At 39.7% G+C, this 22,683-nt stretch overlaps 1 pseudogene across 1 annotated transcript; it reads right to left on the bottom strand.

The window, feature by feature from the left end:
• Positions 1 to 1,957: 1,957 nt before the first annotated feature.
• LOC308635299 (neurofilament light polypeptide-like) lies at positions 1,958 to 19,876 on the bottom strand (annotated as a pseudogene). The gene is made up of 3 exons: positions 19,872 to 19,876; positions 18,595 to 19,039; positions 1,958 to 3,696 (listed from the first exon to the last, which is right to left on the bottom strand). The product of its transcript is annotated as a neurofilament light polypeptide-like (transcript).
• Positions 19,877 to 22,683: the final 2,807 nt, after the last annotated feature.

Genomic DNA, 22,683 nt, shown 5'->3' with positions numbered 1-22,683 from the left:
TTTATCTACATTTTTGTGTGTGTGTGGGTAGGAAAAAAAATTGGGAATTCCAATTTCCAGATCTTTTTTTTAGGGTTTTCAATATTTTATTATGGCACACAAGAGAGAGATGGACAATGGACTTACTTCAACCAAGTGTTTCTCAAACAAACCAGCAGTTTCCATTTGGCTAATTGTTTTACCTGTATTTTGCATCTGTCTGAGAATTACCACATGCATCATCCCATCAGCATCAAGGGGAAGAGCTTGGTTTCTGAGGAGACTCCTAATCTTTACCCAGGCTGATATGCTGAGAGCCTTCTTGGTACCATCCATTTCATGATAGATAAAGAAATATTTTACCTACTTTCTTAGTTACATATGTTTCACTAGATACAGTGCAAAGAGATCAAATAACTTTAAATGTAGAACACTTTGGTTTCAAGTGAAATCCATAACCTTTAAATGCCTAAAAAACAGATATTGAGCAAAATTGGCTAACAAAGCAATTGCTCAAAAACAGAAGCAGAGCATAAAATAGTCAATAAATTTCACCTCTATTCCACACCAAATGCAAGTGCAAGAGTCTTCATAAATTTAGGGTGCATGTGGACAGATGGTATGTACACTAAATGAAACTTCCAACCAGATAAGTTATCACTGGAATCCAAGTGTTTCCCAATTCAGATATGCAGAACAATTGTTAGGGTCTGTAAACAAGGCAGGATGGCGCCTGGCATTTTGCTAGAGGGAGTGGTTTGTGAAGTAACGCCAGCGAGCCATTAAATGTGGAGATTCCTTATTGGTTGACTGCTGTATCTAGTTTATGTTAATTAAGATAAGCTGTCCTACAATAAACGGCTCCTGCTCCTGCTGTATCTATCTACACAAGTTGCTGGTCACCCCCAGTTATTTTGCTACAGCTGGACTGCGGCAACAATGCCAATGTAACATACAAATACATTATCTCCCCCCTAAGTGACTGATAACAATTTCATTACTTGTATCTGTAGTTTTTAAAGGGTTTAAAACTGTTTGGCATTAAATATTGTCTATTTGAGGCAATAGAAACACCACACTGAATCATGAGCTCAGGATTTCAGGCAACATATTTCCAGTGGCAAATGACCTTTGGTATTCTTTCTTCTCCCTAAATTATATGCTAATTTAAAAAATTATTCCTCTTGACTGTATCACACGCTCAGATTTCAACTTCTGACCATGATAATTAGATGAAAAATGTTAATAATGACAAATACATAGAATTCCTATTCTACCCATATTGTATTATTACATACTAATTTACAATAAAGGTTATAATTGTCACATAATTTCAGAATTGTCTCCTAGAAACCATTCTTCACATAATATAGTACACATATGGGGCAAAGTATATTGTTACTTACGGACTCTCTTACTTACTCCTGTTTAGTACCAGTAACATTTTTGAGAGAAAAGATTTTATGAATAGTCACGATCTAATTATAGCACTAAGAATTTCCAACTAAAGAAGAAAAAATATTTTAGTTGTTTAAATTTTGATTTTACAAAAGAGAAATTGTAGATCAATAGTCCACTTGTTTATGGTTTCTATTGTGCTATCCTTAAGGTATTTTAATTAAGTCAACAACCACAACAAGAAATGTGTCATTCAATGTAACTTTATTTACTATTTATTGCACATAACTCAAGGTCTTTAATTTCTAACCACCAAAGGTTCAAATGAGTATTTTTCCATGAAATCTAACATTGACATTAGTGAATTCATTTATTCATGTTGTGTTCTTATTGTAAACCTATGAATGATTCACATTTGCCTTAAATCCTGAACTCATAAGCGTGGACCATGCACAGGCTGGCAGCAAGCCAGAAAGCCACTCTGCAAGCCAAAGGATAGTCTGCCTAAGGAGAAAATTCATAGCACAACACTGAATGTCCAACCAAAGTCATCTCAGAATTATACATATATTGACTTAATTCATATAGGGTCTGGAACTCCACTGGTTTGTTGGTTATTAGGTTGACCTGATTTCGGGAGAATTTTTCCTGGAATAATTAAGGAAAGGGGGCTGGATGGATCTTTCTTCTTAGTTGCTTGTTCCTCCCCAGCACTTTCATCTTTCTTCTCATCCTCTTTGGCTCCTTTGGTTTCTTCTTTTTCTTCACCTTTACTTCCTCCTTCTTCTTCTTCTTTTGCTTCTTCAATTCTTCCTTGGCAGCTTCTTCCTCTTTGGCTCCCTCCTCTTCCTCTTCCTCTCCTTCTCCTCCTCCTCCTCTTCAGCTTCCCCTTCAGAGAGCCACTTGTCCTTGGCTTCCTCGGCAGCCTCGATGGTCTCCTCCTCCTCTATCTGTTCTTCCTGGACATGGCTGGTAAAGTTAAGAGGAGAAGAAGTGGGCGGACATCAAGTAGGAGCTGGTCTGCAGACTTCCATTTCCATAGGCAGATCAGCCAAAGAGCTGGGCGCTTTTGGAGTAGCTGCTTGTTAAGCTGCCCACGCTGGTGAAACTGAGACGGGTCTTTGCCTTCTAAGAGTTTACTTTAAACTACAATCTCCATATCCAAAGCCATCTTCACGTGGAGGAGTCTGGGTATTCTTTTAGGTAATGTGCCATTTCGCTCTTTGTAGTTCTCAGTTCATTTTCTAATTTGTTGATTGCGTCCTGCATAGCACTGATGTCGATGTTCTGCTTGTCCTCTAGCTCCTGCAGCTGCTTCTAAAGGGCTTCGTCCATACCCAGCACGCTTCAATCTCCAGGGTCTTGGCCTTGAGCAAGTGACCACTCTTGTCACCTCTTTCTTAGCGGCGCGCACCGCGTGGGTGTTCCTGGCCGCGCTCTCAGGCAGCATGGTGAAGTGGCTCTTGCCCTCTTGGGCATTCTGCATGTTCTTGGAGGCCAGCTTCTCATATTGCGCGCGGATGTCCTTGAGCACGGAGGAGAGGTCGGGCTTGGAGGACACGTCCATCTCCAGCGAGATCTGTGTGTACTGGATCTGCATCTGCAGCTCTGCGTTCTCCTCTTCTTGCACTTTTTTTTAGAAAAGCGATTTCGTTCATCAGGCTGATGATACGCTTTTCGAGTTCAGCGCGGGCCAGCTCCGCCTCAAATGCGCCTTTGCGCGTCCGCATCAGCCCGCCCTAGGTCGGAGCGGCTCAGCACCTCCTCTTCACAGCGCGCTTGCAGGTTGCACAGAGTCTCCTCCAGCCCTTCGCGTTCTCCCTGAAGCGCCTGCTTCTCCTTGGTAGCGTCTTCCGCCTCCAGGCGCAAGTCGCAAATCTCCTGCTCCTACAGCGTCTGGAAACGGGACGGCTTGGACTGCTTCTGGCGCAGCACCAGCAGCTCTGCTTTCAGCACCTTGTTCTGCTGCTCCAGCTCGAGGAAGTTGGCAAAGTGGTCTTTGAGGTCATAGAGCTGCGCCTTCTCCTGAGTGCGGATGGACTTGAGGTCATTGCTAATGGCGGCTACCTGACTCAGGTCTAGGTTCTCCAGACTGTGCATCAAAGAGGCGGAACTGAACGAGCAGCTGTGGCGCGCGGGGAGCTAGGACACAGGCACCTAATAGCTGGAGTAAGGTGCTGTAACCGCTGCGCACGCTGGAGTTATGCTCTCCCGGCGTCTCCCTAAAGCGCCGCGTATAGGAGGTAAGTAGTAAGGCTCTTGGCTAAAGGAACTCAGGGTGGCGGTTGGTCCCTCCTGGCCAGAGGCGGAGATAGGGACCTGGAGAGGAGGAAGGACAGGGAAGAAAGGGAAGGAAGAATTGTTGTGTGCCTGGGTTCCAGATCATACTTTTTGGTTAAGACTCAAATTCTCTGAGCCTTCTTTTCCTTTTACATAAGTTGGATAACTTAACACCTATTCCATTTTTGTTGTTGTTGTTGTTGTTGTTAGGGAGGTTAACTAGGGTAATATGAGTAGAACAAATTGTAAAAAAAAAAAAAAAAACCTAGCTGAAAATAGATACTGAAGACCTGAGTTCCCCCCACCTCCCAACTGTAAATTAGTCTTGGAGTCCTTTGGGGGTGGGGGGGGGGGGGAAAGGAGGGCAATTATTAGTTTATTATTAGTTCATTAATAAACTTCATTATTAGTTTATTTTTTTCTATATTGACATTGAATCATAGGCTATAAATTTTGAAAACGGGAGTTATAATTATGACCGTGGTTGTCTGTTTTTGAAGGGCCTTGTTTTTAGGATGTTCAGAATAGAGACATCTGCTCCAACTTTCCCCACAGGTAAACAAGGAGAATTGTCACTTTCGTTTCTAAACATATGATCCTAAGTTACAGAATTTTAGAAGCCATTAATTACTTTCACTTAGTATGATTATATACCCAGAGGGATACACTCTATCTTGGTAGTTTCTTTGGGATTAATTTGAATGCCAGTAGATCTTAGCCTTTTCCTTTCTCTGTTTTTATTGCCTAATTATTCTCTTCTTTGCAATTCAGGCATCATGTTACCTGAAAATAAGTCTTGTTCTGGCAGCTTAAATAATATTGAACAGTATTCAAGGCAGACCAGATACAATTCTGTATGTATATTTTGAAGGACTTTAAAGAAGACAAAAATGTGTATTTCATCAGCTCAAGTGTAAATTGTACTGTTGTGGTTAAGTGCACAGATTATTGTATCATAAATACCTTGTCAAATCTAGATTTGACATTGTGACTTTGGAAAAAGTATTTTCTCTGTAAGCCTTATTTTCTTAATTTATAAAAATAGGAACAATTATAGCATCTCATAAAATTGTAGTAAGGATAAGGAAGGTCCTGGCACATAGGACATAAAACCAGTCTTTGCTCTTATCTATTATGACATCGCAAGATGTTTGAATGTAGGTAATGTAAGTTGTGTTAAATAATATTGCATTTAATCATATCATAGCTATTTACATTTCAAAAGTAGCTAAAAGAAGAGTTAATAACAATGTGATCTTTTGGGCTGGGGATGTGGCTCAAGCGGTAGCGCGCTCGCCTCGCATGCGTGCGGCCCGGGTTCGATCCTCAGCTCCACATACCAACAAAGATGTTGTGTCCCCCGAAAACTAAAAAATAAATATTAAAAATTCTCTCTCTCTCTCTCTCTCACTCTCTCTCCTCTCTCACTCTCTTAAAAAAAAACAATGTGATCTTTTTACAATTGAACATTCAGTTTTTTACTTTAACCACTTTCATGTGGTGATTCATGTGTGTCATGGCCTATGTTAAATTTCAGTGATATTTTTATTCGGATAAATTGTATTTAGCTTTCTATTTCTGTCAGATGATAGGAAAGTAATAAAATAATATATGAGAATTTGACAAAAGTGAACCTGAAAGCCATCAACTGGATATTTTGTTAGAAAAGTAATAATGAGATAAAAATGTGAATTATCTTGAAATTCAGATTGACTTCATTTTTTGGTTGTCTAATACTGATATCTGCAGTTTTCTTTTTGATGATAAAAGTGCATGAGACGTAAGCATTTTTCTTTACATGAACAATATTTGGGTTTCACATAGTAATAGCTCTTTTAGTTTAAAATTGTTCCCCAATATATTTATTGCTGTTTTGCTACTCTTAAACTTTATTAATAGGGTATCTTGTTATCATAAATTATTTCTTCTCTATTAACATTATTTTAAATCCTGTATTCTTTCTCTTTTATCTGATTTTTTATTTGAAAATATACTTTAGTATATTTTTATGAATCTTTATGGATAGAAACCTATGGACCTGTACAGTATTTCTGGGAATTAATTGTATTCCTATGAGGTGATAAAAGTATTGTTAGTTTGTTATTTAGTACAGAAATCTGAAGGTTGAACAGCTATTTAGTGCAAAATTATTGTGGAGGAATGTGTCCTAAGAAGTCCAACACTGATGTGCATTTTACATTTTACAAGCTTTTAGACAAGCTTTTTTTTACACAATTTTTATTAAATAAGGAAAAGTGACTTAGATGTGGTTTGGGTAAAGCCCATCTTCTTAGATTAATTTTTTTTTATCATTGTGGTTGTCATTGCCCACAATAAGGATTCAAGTACAGCAATAGCAACTCATGTTAACTTTGTGTTCCCTGTCCTTCTATACCAAGCTAGAGAATGTATTAGAAAGGTTTCAGATAACAGTGATCAAATTAGTGTGTGCCTGTGATTTCACTAATACTTTTCTAGGAGCCTAATAATCCAATCTTTGCTCTTATACTATGCTATGCTATATTATTAAGTGCATCTGTACACATTTATATTGTAAAATAACATATTCTTATATAGTCTTAAGATTTAAAAAATTAACAATCTGAATTTTCTCTAATATCTTTATATTCTTAATTTTCATATTCTAGTACCTGACCTCCTAAAGCTAGAATAATGCAGAACAGCTGACTTTATTCATCAGTGATAGAAGGCCAAAGGAAGATGGTAATGAAAGAAAAAACAAATTCCTCAGCATAAGCTTTGCCAGTTACTGCTAAGTGTGTAGCTGCCTTACATTTTTAAAGCATGAATAAAGCAGACACTAAATTTTTCACACTTGTACAAATTAACAATGTACGCTATCTTTACCATATGATTTGACTTTGAACATGTCTTGACATGTTGCTGTTCCTTTAACATTCCTTAGATGGCACAAAATGGAAAATATTTTTTTTCCTGAACAAAAACATGAACAAAGTATTCTTTGTAAAGTATGCACGTCAAATATTTAGTTATGAAGCAAGCCATCATGTGCAACCATTATCTGGTCATAATTTTCCTTTTGGAAAATATACATTTTTAACAGATGCTATCCCTGAATATAAAGCAAAAGGGAAAATCAGAAAAAAATACATCTTTATTTTTTCCCTCCCACAGCAGTTAAACAAAAATGCTTTAGTGTTTATTGCAGGTAGATCATATGCAGTTGAATCAATTATCAATGTACTATTGCCAGGCTTATGATGAAAAACTGTGATTGCATTTTGCTATTTACTAAATATTATTTTATCATTGCCAACTAATGTTAGGACTATTTAAACATTCGCTGGCATGATACTTAGAATTTGTTATTAGAGTGTCATAGGAAGGATGTACTGGGTTGGTGGTGATTGGCTTATGCCCATCCACTGAACCTTCCACTCTTCTTCCACTTTGTCCTCCCTTGGAAAAAATTATGTTAGAAGCCCATATCTATAATTCATTCCAGCAGTTCCATCTTGTTTCTTGGCACCAGAAGTTTTATTGGTTCTTTGTGGTTGCTACTGAATTTGTCATATTGTTAGACAACCTATAGGGTGTTCTTACTATATGATCCTAATTTTCTTTCAACTATTTTTTTTTAAAGAGAGAGAGAGAGAGAGAATTTTTAATATTTATTTTTAGTTCTCGGCGGACACAACATCTTTGTTGGTATGTGGTGCTGAGGATCGAACCCGGGCCGCACGCATGCGAGGCGAGCGCGCTACCGCTTGAGCCACATCCCCAGCCCTCAACTAATTATTGATTATTATTTAGAGAATCTTCTTTTGCCACTTCTGAGAGCATATCAGGATTTTATTGTGACAAAATTTTCATATATAACAAGTTGTATGTCAGCCTGGAGATTCTTTACCCTGTGTTATTTTTTGTTGAGTTCTCCATTTCAATAGAGATTAATTTAAAGTTAACCATGAAGGTTTACTATCTCATTTAAAGCCTGTGTATCCTTTTAAGAATCATTAAAATGTATATTTAAAATCCTATTATTACTACCATGATGTCCCAATTGTGAATATTTAGAAATTTCTATCAGTGGCACAGAACCTTCTAAAATCCAGCAATACTTTATCCGTGTTTAAAGATAACTGCCTGTGTGAATATTGTTTTATTTTGTAGGTGGTTCTGCTGTCACATCTAATAACATTTAGAAACAATTTAAAAGTAGAATTGTAGAAAGTTCATCTGAATTTCAATAATTAAAAAGAAATTCCCAAGCACATATTTCTACAAACTTCAGCAATTTTTTCATCTTACATTGTCAAATAGACACTTTTGATGAAAGCAAAATTATTTGGCCCACTTTTTTCTAAAGTAAAGATCATAAACAAAAATAATTTCTTAAGGTCTTAAAAAATCTGCACAGAAAGCAGATAACTTTTACAAATATTTATTTTATCATATTTTATTGGATTTATTTTTTATTTATATATGACAGCAGAATGCATTACAATTCTTATTAAACATATAGAGCACAATTTTTCATATCTCTAAGTGTATACAAAGTATATTCACACCAATTCATGACTTCATACCCTGTACTTTGGATAATAATGATCATCACATTCCACCATCATTTATAACCCCATGCCCCCTCCCTTCCCTTCCAACCACTCGGCCCTATCTAGAGTTCATCTATTCCTCCATGCTCCCTCTCTCTATCCTCCTATGAATCAGCCTCCTTTTATCAGAGAAAACATTCAGCATTTGGTTTTGGGGGATTGACTAACTTCAGTTAGCATTATTTTCTCTAACACCATCCATTTACCTGCAGATGCCATGATTTTGTTCTCTTTTATTGTTGAGTAATATTCCATTGGGTATATATGCCACATTTTTTTAAATTTTATTTTTTTATTGGTTGTTCACAATATTACAAAGCTCTTGACATATCATAATTCATACATTAGATTGAAGTGGGTTATGAACCCCCAATTTTACCCCAAATGCAGATTGCAGAATCATGTCGGTTACACATCCACAATTTTACATAATGCCCTATTAGTAATTGTTGTATTCTGCTACCTTTCCTATCCCCTACTATCCCCCCTCCCCTCCCCTCCCATCTTCTCTCTCTACCCCATCTACTGTAATTCATTTCTCTCCTTGTTTATTTTCCCATTCCCCTCACAACCTCTTATATGTAATTTTGTATAGCAATGAGGGTCTCCCTTCATTTCCATGCAATTTCCCTTTTCTCTCCCTTTCCCTCCCACCTCATGTCTTTGTTTAATGTTAATCTTTTCTTCCTGCTCTACCTCCCTGCTGTGTTCATAGTTGCTCTCATTATATCAAAGAAGACATTTGGTATTTGTTTTTTAGGGATTGGCTAGCTTCACTAAGCATAATCTGCTCTAGTGCCATCCATTTCCCTGCAAATTCTATGATTTTCTCATTTTTTATTGCTGCATAGTACTCCATTGTGTATAGATGCCACATTTTTTTTATCCATTCATCCACTGAAGGGCATCTAGGTTGGCTCCACAATTTAACTATTGTGAATTGTGCTGCTATAAACATTTATGTGGCTGTGTAGTATGCTCTTTTTAAGTCCTTTGGGTATAGACCGAGGAGGAGGGATAGCTAGGTCAAATGGTGGTTCCATTCCCAATTTTCCAAGAAATCTCCATACTGCTTTCCATATTGGCTGCACCAATTTGTAGTCCCACCATAGTGCCACAGTATGGCTGGGCACAAAATAATGGAGACTCCACACAGCCTTGTAGGTTCAAACAGCAACCTTTATTCCCAAACTCTCACTGGCACTCTACCCACACTTCCCAGGAACACACTGCCTCCACCAGGCTCCGCGTGCCAATTCTCCCAGAACCCCACAAGAACTCAATGGGAACTCCAAAGTAGCAGGCGCCTGAGGCAGCAGGATCCGCCCTAATCCCAGAGCCACCCTAATCCTGGAGCAGGGTCACCTTTCAACCATTCCCTCTGACAAAAATGCCAGGCATCATTCTGACTAAACTGTGGCTCTCAACAGTCTAGTAGGTGACTAGCACCACAATGGAAGGAAAATGCACCCATGTTGTGTCCTCATGTTCCCACACAGGGCGGCACATATATCTGGCTTGTTTAGTTCTTGATCTCAGATGCAGAGAGATTCTCTTTCACAGCAGTCAGCCACTGCAGGACTTGAGTGGTCTCCATATGGAGCATGTCTCCACCTTGAATTTTTTTTACTTTGGGGAAGTTTGAGTTCCCTGATGGGCCAGTCCAGGTGGTGAGTTCATTCCTGTGGCAAAGGAGGTGGAGCCTGCAAATGAGAAGGAGTAGAAAAATCAGAGTAAGAAAGACACTTCCATGGAAAAGAAAATTTTGTTCATAATATTCTCTACTGGTTGTTTCCATCTTGCCCTCTGTCAGACCTAGCTGCTCAGGTATATTTATTAATAGTTCAAAGCTAGTTGAGGGCAAGTATCAAAAATATTCAACAAGCCTTAGCCTAATTCAACAATGGTTAGCTGAGTCAAGAACCTCATTCCCTTGGTGCTCCAGTGCTCTGCTTTCAACCTGTTATGGGCTGAGTTCTCTGCTGCTTGGTACTGATCCTCGCCAAGGACAACTGCTATATTTGATGACAAACACCCCACCTGAGGATCACTAGGCCAGACCCAATGTGACTCCTCATGTCCCACATGTTAGAAAAGTCTTCCTCCAATTGAGATTAAATGTAATGTTTCTGAGAAATAGAAAGCTGCTCTACTTCAGCTTCTTCAATATAGAGAATGTGAAGCAAAGGAAAGCATAGAGTACAGAGTCATGGAATCGGGCACCTCAGGGTTCTCATGAGGACACACAGCATGGAACAGTTTCATGGTCAAAGTCATGGTGCTATCAAACTCTTGACAATTTACATAACTTCATTGCTGCCCTGTTTCTGACCTGGTAACATTTCCTCCTGTAAAGCCCAATTCTGCTTTCTGTGTAAACTCAACATGCACTCATTCTTACATCAGTTCCAATCCACTGTGATTTACGCTTTATAGTCATTTTAGATGTTTTCTTTTCATTCTGCAGGATTTTCAAACTTTAGAATTCATAACACTATTAAGAGAATTTTTATAAGGCCTTTCCTAATTGATCTAACCAATCTTATTGAACCAATCTTCTTGAGCAACAGCTTTTAAAGATTTTAATATATCATTAATGAGGGAGAGAGGTCTATATTATAATAGTTGGAAGATTCATCTATACATGTGAATTGTTGAAGTCAGTGTATTTGAAAAAGAATTGCTGCAGTCTTAGCTGGGCACAAGAATCACGAGCCACCACACAGCTTTGTAGATTCAAACAGCAATTCTGTATTCCCGAACTCACACCGGCCTCTACACACGTTCTGGGGAAATCCCAGTTCTGCTGCCGCCCAATTCACCTACTCCACGAGGCTTTTCTAAAATCCCATTTGAATCTCAGGAGAACTCATCGGGAGCTCAGGCAGCAAGAACGCCCTAATCCCAGCAGCAATAATCTTCAACCTCCAACTTCCCTAAAACCCCTATTGTCTTAAACCGGAACGCCCTAAACTTGTCTGAAACCGGGAACAACTTAAACTCAAGGAGCGGGATACTTCCTCAAACCTGATCAGCTCTAAACCCAGATCCGCCTTGGTCCTTGAGCAAGGTCACCTTACATGCAATGTCAACAGCGAAATCCATTTAACATGGGGTACGCTAGCAAGGAAATTTTGATGTGTCATTCCTACTTGGCAATGGCCCTCAGCATCTCCCCCCTTCTGATTAATTAAACAACAAGCAATGTGGCTTAAGGACCGTGCCTGGTAGGTTGTCCAATTCAATATATGGTTCTTACCCATCATGGGAGAACTGACCTTTAGGCGTCAGCTTCCTGTCTTAGGTTGATACCACTGCAATCAGATCAACCCGTCACTGACTACCGGTCCAGCATTCAGCCATGCTTGTGGATAGGCCTATGCACCAGTGGGGGAGTGAGGTTCTTGCCTCACCTCTGTTGACCCCCAAATTTAGCCTTGGTGCCAGTGGGGGGGTGAGGTTCTTTGCCTCACCTCTGTTGGCCCCCAAATTTTAGACCATCACTAGTAGAAGGGAGGAGGATACAGAAATGCCACGACACCAAGCCAGTTGACGGCTCCTTTGGAAAAATTACGTCACTGGTGACACCATCAGCAAAGATATGCGAGCATTACCACAATGAACCTGGGGTGCACTGGCAAGGAAATTGCATCACTGGTGACACCATCAGCAAAGATATGCCAGCAGTACCACAATTCACTGCACCAGATGATATTTCACAATGCATGCAACTGATATATAGTCCAGGCAAGTTCTGCAAGCAGTTCAAATCGGAGGAGTCTATCAATATGTCCATTTCCTCCCAAAGTAAATCAAGTCCTTGATTGAGCATTACTTGTTGAGTTATATTCATTGATGCATCAGTTTATACAGTTTACTGTGATAGCTATCATAGAAGCTGTAGTTTGGTTTTATCTTAGTCTTCACCGGCACTGGGATGGAGATGGGAATTCTGGCAATGATGCTAAAGAGACATTATCCTGAACAGAATTATTAAATATAATGAAAAGGAAGGGTGAAAGCAAACAAACAGATCTGTTAACCACCTTTAAAAACAATCCTGAACAGCTGTTTGCCTAATTTAAATTAGTAAGCAAACAGATCTGTTAACCACCTTTAAAAACAATCCTTAACAGCTGTTTACCTAATTTAAATTAAACCATTTAAATCACGCGAATAAAAAATATTCGGATCCATTTGTTCATGAGCGCTCCTCATATGAAATATGGACATACACATATACAGATATACAACACAAAACAGTGCACACATAACATACAACACATAAGACAATAAAGGCCTTGTAGCTTTACCTAGGTGAAATCTCCATTGCAATGTTTAAAAACTCCACAGTCAAAAAATAAAACACAGTCAAAAAATAAAACTGATCAGAAAAAACATTAACCTAGGTTTGTATGAGCTGAAAAATAAAATAGAACTTTATGATGTGGGAAAGATGCAATAATAAAATAGATATTGAAAAAAATCCACCTTGGTTATTCACTGTCGTAGATGTAACAATAGCCAAGCTGGAGCTCTGGATATCAGCTGTTATGGATTTGAGTCAAATCATCTTCTTTTTCTGTAGAAATTGCTTTAGTTAATCTCTCTGGAATCCAAATCGGCTGCTGTTCTCCCTGTGGAAAAACACAGACAGAGCCCCGACTCCAGACAATAACTGGATCAGGACCTTTCCATTGTCCTGTTAGAATATCTTTCCAAAGTACCTTAGGCTTATGTACATTTTTCGGATACATATGTCTTTCTGCACCACTAAGTCCTGATGAATCCAAATTTAGAAAGTTTAGAGTAAAAAGGGTTATTTTCAGTTTATCTTTGGGGGATATATACCCCTTTCCAATTCCCTCTTTTTGCTTTAATAGGTACGTTTTAATAGTTTGATGAGCTCTTTCAACTATGCCTTGTCCCTGTGGATTGTATGGGATTCCTGTTATATGAGTAATACCAAATGATGAGCAAAATTGTTTAAAAGAGGCAGAAGTATAACCAGGACCGTTATCAGTTTTTAACTGTTTAGGAACACCCACAGTGGCAAAATTTTGTAAGCAATGAGCTATAACATCTTTAGATTTTCTCCAGCATGAAGGGAGCCCATCAAAAATCCAGAAGAAGTATCAACTGTAACATGTAAATATTTTAATTTTCCAAATTCTGGCAAGTGTGTGACATCCATCTGCCAAATATGGTTAGGTATCAGTCCTCTAGGACTGACTCCAAGATTAACTTGTGGTAAAAAGGTCACACAATTTTGACATTGTTTTATTACATGCCTGGCTTGTTCCTTAGTTATTTTAAAACACTTTTGTAAAGTATTAGCATTAACATGAAACCTTTTATGAAAATTTGTAGCTTCTTCTAGCGTAGAGAAAATATGTACGTCATGTGTAGTTTTATCTGCTAAATCATTGCCCAAACTGAGGGCTCCAGGCAATCCTGTATGTGCCCTAATATGTCCTATAAAGAATGGATCTTTTCTGTCCCACATTAGACTTTGTATAGTGGAAAACAAAGAGAAAACAGTAGAAGAAGGGGAAATCCTACCAGCATCTTCAAGGGATATAATAGCATTAACTATATATTGACTATCAGAAAATAAATTAAATACAGAATCTTTGAACATCACAAAAGCTTGTAAAACTGCATTAAGCTCTACCTTTTGAGCTGATTGGGTACTAAAAATGTAAAAGTTTGATCAGGGGTAACTACGTCTGCTGTGCCATTATTAGACCCATCAGTGAATATATTTGGAGCATTCATGATAGGTGTTTTCCTTGTCATTTTAGGAAAAACTACAGGATGCTTAGACCAAAAAGACAACAAAGGATTCGATGGTAAATGATTATCAAATGAAACATTAGTTTACACATGATTATTGCCCAAGTATTTAACTCATTAGCTAACTCATCAATTTGATCCATAGTATATGGAGTAATAATTTTATTGGGAGAAATTCCAAATACTCCCTCTGCTGCTCTTATTCCTTTGAGTATTAATTGTCCTACAGCCTCAGGATACCTAGTAAGAATAGTGTTAGGAGAATAACATAAATGTATCCACAATAATGGACCTTCTTGCCAAAATACTCCTGTAGGAATACTTTTTGTTGGTAGTACAATAAATAATAAAGGCAAACTTATATCAATTCTATCTAGATGCATATTTTCCACATATGTTTCAATAATTTTTAATGCCTTTCTAGCTTTAGGAGTTAACATTCGGGGTGAATTTGGATCCGATGGACCTTTTAGAATATCAAATAAAGGTCCCAACTCTCCTGTTGGTATGCCTAGATAAGGCCTTATCCAATTTATGTCTCCCAATAACTTTTGAAAATCGTGAAGTGATTTGAGTTGATCTACTCGTATTTGAATTTTTGGTGGATGGACCATGGTTGAGGATAATAGAACTCCTAAATAATTAATTGGAAAATTTAATTGTACTTTATCTATTCCTATCTCTAGATCATAATTTTTTAATAAGTTCGTAAGTGTGGCATAACATTCCAGCAATATGTTTTTATCTTTATGTGCTAATAATACATCATCCATATAGTGAAATATTTTTAGTTCATGATTTTGATTTCTAAGTGGCTGGATTGCTTTGTTAACATAGATTTGACACATAGTTGGACTGTTAGCCATCCCTTGAGGGAGTACTTTCCATTCATATCTCTCATCAGGACCTTCATGATTTAATGCAGGGGTAGTAAATGCAAAACGTGGACTATCCTCAGGATGAATTGGGATCGAAAAAAAACAATCTTTAATATCTATAGCTAAAACATGCCAGGTTTTTGGTAAAGCAGACAATTGAGGAGTCCCTGATTGAGCAGGTCCCATAATAACCATCTCATTATTAATGGCTCTTAAATCGTGCAATAATCTCCATTTACCCGATTTCTTTTTGATGATAAAAATGGGAGTATTATGGGGAGATGCGGAAGGTTGTAAATGTCCTTCCGCTAATTGTTGTTTGACCAGATCATGGGCTACTTGTATCTTTTCTTTAGTCAGGGGCCACTGAGGAACCCACACTGGTCTTTCTGATTTCCAAGTAATTCTGATTGTCTCAGTGGCCCTTTCTGAAAATCCAACCCATGTCTGTCTGTTCCTTGATCTATTTGAATTGGTGCTGCTAAACCTTGTTCTTGTTTTCCTAATCTTTTTTCTTTCCTAACACCTTGTCTAGCCCTAGTAGTGGGTGCATTAGAATTGATGTTATTTGTTAACATCAAACCTAGTTGATCTAGGACATCCCATCCCCATAAATTAATAGGAAGGTGATCCAAAACATATGGCTGTATAGTTCCTTCACATCCTTCAGGATCCTTCCAATCTAATACCATAGCACTTCTATGGGGATTTGTTGCCACTCCTAGGCCTCGAAGCATTTGAGTGGCTTCTTTTAATGGCCAATGTTTTGGCCATTCTTGAAGAGATATGATGCTAAGGTCAGCACCTGTGTCCAGCATCCCATCAAACTCATGACCCTGAATATTTAGTTTTAGCATCGGGCGAGAATCTAAATTTAAAGACAACATAGCCCAATCTACACCTGTGGAGCCTAATCCCTTAGAACCTCTTTCTACATTACAACTAGAAAACTTAGTATGTAGGCTGGGTATTATTAACAACTGTGCTATTCTATCTCCAGGTGAAATTACTGATATACCTCCTGGAGAACTAGCTATAATTTTTATTTCACCTACATAATCGGGATCAATTACCCCAGGACTTATCATAAGTCCTTTTAATGTAGATGAACTACGTCCCAATAATAAGCCTACTGTTCCTTGGGGAAGAGGTCCTTTTACTCCTGTAGGAATGATTTGAACTCCCATCTCTGGAGTTAGTACTGCTCTGGCAGAGGCGCAGATGTCCAACCCTGCGCTCCCTCGGGTTTGTCTGATGAGGGATTTAATGGACAATGTGTCCTGGGCACCACCCTGATGGTGTTGCTGGGATCCTCCACTGCCCCGTATATTTGTGGTTGTGGGCCCCGGAGCATTGGGCCCCCCAGTCCATTTTTTGGCAATGAAGCCTGATGCCTTTCTCCACAATATCATAGGTAAATACCTGATCCTTGTCCGTTTTTTGATAAGGGAGTACCTTCTATGGTGGTTTGAGAACGGCATTCATTAGCCCAATGTCTCCCTCTACGGCATCGTGGGCAAATACCCGGTATTCTATTCCTTTGATTTCTAGTTTTGTTAAAACCTCCTCTTATGGGGCAACTCCTTTTAAAATGTCCTGTTTGTTCACAATTATAGCATGTTTCTGGCCTGGCATCTAAAAGCCTGTTGTACTGCATCTGCCAAGACTTGCCCTTGTTCATTAATATCTCTACATAATTTAATATATGTGTTTAAGTCTTCATGTCTCCATGGTCTAATTAATAACCTCTCTGCAGCAACGATTTGCTTGATCATAAGCCAGTTGTTTTATTAATGGCATTGCTTGATCTGTATCCCCAAAAATTTTGGCAGCTGTTTGAATAAGCCTATCTACAAAGTCAGCGTAAGGTTCATTAGGTCTCTGTATTACCTTAGATAGCTGACCTTGTAAGTCTACATGTCCTTGTAAAGTCTTCCATGCCCTAACTGTGTCTGCAGCAATTTGTGCATATATAGCAGGATCATATTCAATTTGTTGCCGTTGACCCTCATAAGGTCCTTTTCCTAACAGCATATCTAGATTTCTTTGAGGGTAACCGGCTGCTGCATTTCGCCTAGCTGTCTCCGTGCAAAATTCCTCATTGGCAACTTTCCATAACAAATATTGTCCTCCATTTAGCACAGATTTACACATGCTAGCCCAATCTGCTGGCGTCATGTCCAAGTTAGTAATGGACTCGACCATGCTTACCGTGAAGGGAGCTTGGGGACCATAGGTTGTTACAGCCTCCTTTAACTGCTTCACTGTTTTAAAATCTAAAGCACAGTGAATTCGCTGCCCTCCTACCTGTTCAAGTACGGGGCATGCTAATCTTTGAGGTCCTGTCTCAGGATCCCACTTATCAACTACGGGGTTTGAGGGCCACTCAGCTGTTTCCATCGGTGGGGCTGTTGGTTGAATTACGCCCTCTGGTAATGAAACGCAGTTAGTATCAGCCTCTTGTTGTGGCCTTTTTCCTAATAACCCCTTTTCCTTTAAATTTTCTTCCTCTCTCTGACTAGCTCGAGAGACCTTCTCTTTTGCTTGATCTAAAATGTCTTTCTCCATGGTCTGAATCTCTAACAATTTACTTAACACCTTTTAGGTTTGTTTTTTACTAATTTCTAATCTTCTATAAAGATAACGCAACCCAATAAGATAACACAAAACAAAACCGCAACTGAATGAAACAAAAATGGAATAAAAATTCACTGTATCAATTTTCTCTTTCTCCGGGCTGACTAACTTCAAACCTTGAGCCAACCATTTTTCCCAGTTTGCCTGAGAAATTTCTAGGGATAGGCAGCTTGAAACAAAAACGAAATAAATCAAAACAAGAACACATTGTTTTTTGAAATGGTCACCCATTCTCTCGCCTTCCCTCAGGGGCGAGCAATTTCACTTACCTCCAAGTTTCAGACGTTCTGCGTACGGACCACCAAATGCCGCAGTCTTGGCTGGGCACAAGAATCACGAGCCACCTCACAGCTTTGTAGATTCAAACAGCAATTCTGTATTCCCGAACTCACACCGGCCTCTACACACGTTCTGGGGAAATCCCAGTTCTGCTGCCGTCCAATTCACCTACTCCACGAGGCTTTTCTCCAAAATCCCATTTGAATCTCAGGAGAACTCATCGGGAGCTCAGGCAGCAAGAACGCCCTAATCCCAGCAGCAATAATCTTCAACCTCCAACTTCCCTAAAACCCCTATTGTCTTAAACTGGGAACGCCTTAAACTCAAGGAGCGGGATACTTCCTCAAACCTGATCAGCTCTTAACCCGTATCTGCCTTGGTCCTTGAGCAAGGTCACCTTACATGCAATGTCAACAGCGAAATTATGGGGTACGCTGGCAAGGATGATGCGTCATTTCTACTTGGCAATGGCCCTCAGCAAAGAATGCCAAACTTTTCTTCCTAGTGGGGGAGGGAAGACCACTGAAACTTCCTGGACAAACTTTATTTCCTGTCTCTCCATGAGAGTTTTTTGGAATTTCTAGGAGGAGTCACAGACTTTTCACATTTTTCCACATGTACTTTATCTTGCCACTTTCCTTCTCCTCCTCCAGCTTCTCTTCTTTCTCCTCCTTCAGCTTCTCCTCCTCCCCCTCCTCCTCCTCCTCCTGGTAGATCTTGCCTTCTTCAAGCTGTTCCTGGGCCCTGACCTCAGCTTCCTTAGAAGCACCAACAGGGAAGGGAGCAGGTATCATGGGCCCCTCAGCTTGGTGGATGAGCTGAGGAACTGAAGGCAGGAGGCGTGGCCTGCGCCCAGGAGGGGCGACCCTTACTGCTGTCCAGGGTCCCAACATGCGCGAGTTGTTCTGGGATAGCACTGGCTTTTTGCGCAAGGACCCCCAGGACGCGGGCAGCAGGATCCCCCGACAGAGGAGCGGGCCTCTGTCCCGGCAAGCAGCAGGAGGCCCCCAAGGTCGGGGATCCTGGAGGAAACGCCTGCTGGCAGGGCTGGGGGGAGCGGCAGGTGCAGCGGGGTGGTCCCTGTGAGAAGAGGGAGCCTCCCGGGCGAGGCGGAGGGGAGTTTGATGGGCCACCAGGGCCCTGCGGTGCAGCCTGCCACCGCACTTGGTCAAAAGAGGGCACTGGGGCTCGTCACTAGGCAGAAGTCCACACTAGTCCAATGCTACTCAGCACAGAGCAGCTTGGCTGAGAAGCCAGCTCCTCCTTCGACCAAAGGCTGAACTGGAGTTTAGCCCTTGTGACATTTGGCTGGAATATGTGACAGAGAAAGGACTTGGGCAAAGATGGTTGGTCAAAGGAAGGCTCCAGGGTGAAGAGACCCCAGCCCCCAATTGCTCTGAGCTCAGGCTCCTCCTGATTCTGTGCTGCTTCTTCTCCCACACCCACCACACAGTTATTCTCTCCCTCCAGAGGGTCATTCTGAGGCTGCTTTCCTCTGGGTTACTTAGGCAGTCATTCCACTTGGCTCCAAAAATATCTCCACAGTTCTACTGGACATGACTGTAGCCATCCACAGAGAAACCACCATCAGTTCCCCCAAATAGCTCTCGTCAATGTTTCCTCCATACTTCCCACCATACTATCAATTTAGAAAACAATTACAGTGGTCTCTGGAACTGTCCCACAGGATCCTTGAGCCAGTAATGGTGCCTCACTCTGGTATTATTTTAGGTAAAATATGTGTATTTTGTTTGGGAAGAGTTCCCTCCCATCCTGACCAAAGCATAAACACATCCTTCTCTCTACACCACATTGAAAGTGTGCAGTGTTCTTCCTGTTGCCTAGCATTGCATTTTCCAGAGATCTCAGTCCATGTTAGGCTGACTGCATTGCTCTGAGGCTAAGGTGATGCAGAACGTTTCATGTCTCAGAGGTGTCAGTTCACAGGCAGCCAGCTCCATGGCCCTGGGCCAGAGGTGAAGCAGAACAGTAGGATACAAGGACAGTTTGAAAGGCAGCAGCTTACCTCATGACAGCCACAAAGCAGAGAGTAAGAAGGAACACCTGGGTTTTAGTCTTGATTTGGTCCCATCTCTTCTTTCTATGTACCAATTTCTCCCTTTTGGAATGGGAGAGGCAGCACTTCCAAACTCATTCTATTAGGCCAATATTACCCTGTTTCCAAAACCAGGCAAAGACAGAACAAAGAAAGAAAACTTTAGATCAATATCTCTAATAAATATAGATGTAAAATTCTGGTAAATCAAATACAAAAACATATCAAAAAATCCTGTACCATGATCAAGTGGGATTCGTCCCAGGTATGCAAGGTTGGTTCAACATATGAAAATCAATAAATGTAATTCATCACATCAATAAACTCAAAGATAAGAATCTTATGAAAAAGCATTTGTCAAAATATTATCTCCAAGAGCATGCTATTAGTGGCCTCCATCTTCCAGCCACACCCCACCTTTTCACAGTTACAACCCAGTACAGTGGTCCTTGTCAATTATTAATCCACCCAAAGGATTTATCTATTGATTAGGTTACCATGCTTATAATGAAATCATTTACCTCTGAACATTCCTCCATTAACTCATATGAGCTTTTCAGACACACCTAATCTCAAACCATCACATGCCACGCCTGATCTAGCAAAGGTTATTTCCATCTCACCGTGCATAATACACTCAGTGCATCTTAAAAGAGTCCTCTTAACCTTAACAGTTCCATCATTGCCCCCACACACATATATGTATGCAAGTATGATCTCCAGTATACAGTGGCACAGAGTAAATATTCCCATTCCAAAAGGGAGAAATTGGTACATAGAAAGAAGAGATGGGACCAAATCAAGACTAAAACCCAGGTGGGCCAACAAGTCTTATATCTCCATGTCCTGTGTGGGGCACAGGGTTGTATCTTGTGTGCTTTAAAATATTTGTGCAGCCCTGTCCCATGGCCTCTCAGATTCACTCTATCCTCAGGCAGCAACATTCCTTGGCTCATGATCCTCAGTACTGGCATTTCTTAATCGCAGGGGTCTCTATGGCAGCTTCAGCTTCCATCTCAGAGTTTCCCACATTACCCACATCAGGGCCTCTTACAGGGATTCTGAACTTGTTATAAGTTGAACTGCCAGGACTTTATATTAAATCTTGGTGGAGGCTTCCTTGACCTCCTACCTCAAGGATCCTGCCTGCAAAACCAGCACATTATGGTTGAAACCAAGGTCTGGCACCAAGTTCTACAAGACCTTTAAAGAAGAATTAATACCAATTCTCTTCCATTTATTTCAGGAAATAGGAAAAGAGGCAACACTTCCAAACTCATTCTATTAGGCCAATATCACCCTGATTCCAAAACCAGGCAAAGACACATTAAAGAAAGAAAACTTTAGATCAATATCTCTAATGAGTATAGATGCAAAATTCTCTATAAAATTCTGGCAAATCAAATACAAAACATATCAAAAAGTTCTTGTACCATGATCAAGTGGGATTCGTCCCAGGTATGCAAGGTTGGTTCAACATACGGAAATCAATAAACGTAATTCATCACATCAATAGACTCAAAGATTAGAATCTTATGAAAAAGCATTTGTCAAAATACAGCACTCCTTGATGTTCAAAACAGTAGAAAAACTAGGGATAAGAGGAACATATGTCAACGTCCTAAAGGCTATCTATACTAAGCCCCAGGCCAACATCATTCTAAATGGAGAAAAATTGAAGGCATTTCCTTTAAAAACTGAAACAAGTCAGGGATGCCCTCTTTTACCACTTCTATTCAATGTAGTCCTTGAAACACTGGCCAGAACAATTAGACAGACAAAATAAATTAAAGAGATACATGTAGGAAAAGAAGAACTTAAGTTAGCACTATTTGCTGACAGTATAATTCTATACCTAGAAGACCCAAAATGCTCCACCAGACTACTTCTAGAACTAATAAACAAATTCAGAAAAGTAGCAGGTTATAAAATCAACACCCAAAAATCAAAGGCATTTCTGTGTATCAGTGATGAATCCTCTGAGAAGGAAATGAGGAAAACTACCATTTACAGTAACCTCAAAAAAAAAAAATAAGATACTTGGTAATCAACTTAATGAAAGAGGTGAAACATCTGTACAATGAAAACTGCAGAACCCTAAAGAAAGAAATCAAAGAAGACCTTAGAAGATGGAAAGATCCACCTTGCTCTTGGATAGGCAGAATTAATATTATCAAAATGAGCACACTTCCAAATGCACTATTCAGATTTAATGCAATTCTGATCAAAATCCCAATGGCATTCCTCACAGAAAATAGTAAAAGCAATCATGAAATTGATCAGGAAAAATAAGAGACCCAGAAAAGATAAAGGAATAAATAAGAGACCCAGAAAAGATAAAGGAATTCTTAGCAGGAAGAGTGAAGCAGGTGGCATCACTATACCAGACCTTAAACTATTCTACAGAGCAATAGTAACAAAAACAGCATGGTATTGGCACCAAAACAGACTGGTAGACCAATGGTACAGAATATAGGACACAGAGACCAATGCACAAATTATAATTATACTAGACAAAGGCACCAAAAATATGCATTGGAGAAAAGATAGCCTCTTCAACCAATGGTGTTGGGAAAACTGGAAATCCATATGCAACAAAACGAAATTAAACCCCTATCTCTCACCATGCACAAAACTCAACTCAAAATGGATCAAGGAATTAGGAATACAACCAGAGACCCTGCTTATAATAGAAGAAAATTAGGCTCTCGTCTCTATCATGTGGAATTAGGCCCCAACTTCCTTAATAAGAGTCCTATAGCACAAGAATTAAACCTTTGAA

This window comes from Spermophilus citellus (genome assembly GCF_964194105.1).
Source record: "Spermophilus citellus genome assembly, chromosome: 16".
NCBI lineage: Eukaryota > Metazoa > Chordata > Mammalia > Rodentia > Sciuridae > Spermophilus > Spermophilus citellus.
The sequence above is the reverse complement of the archived record's forward strand: the minus strand, read 5'-3'. Positions and strand labels throughout refer to the sequence as shown.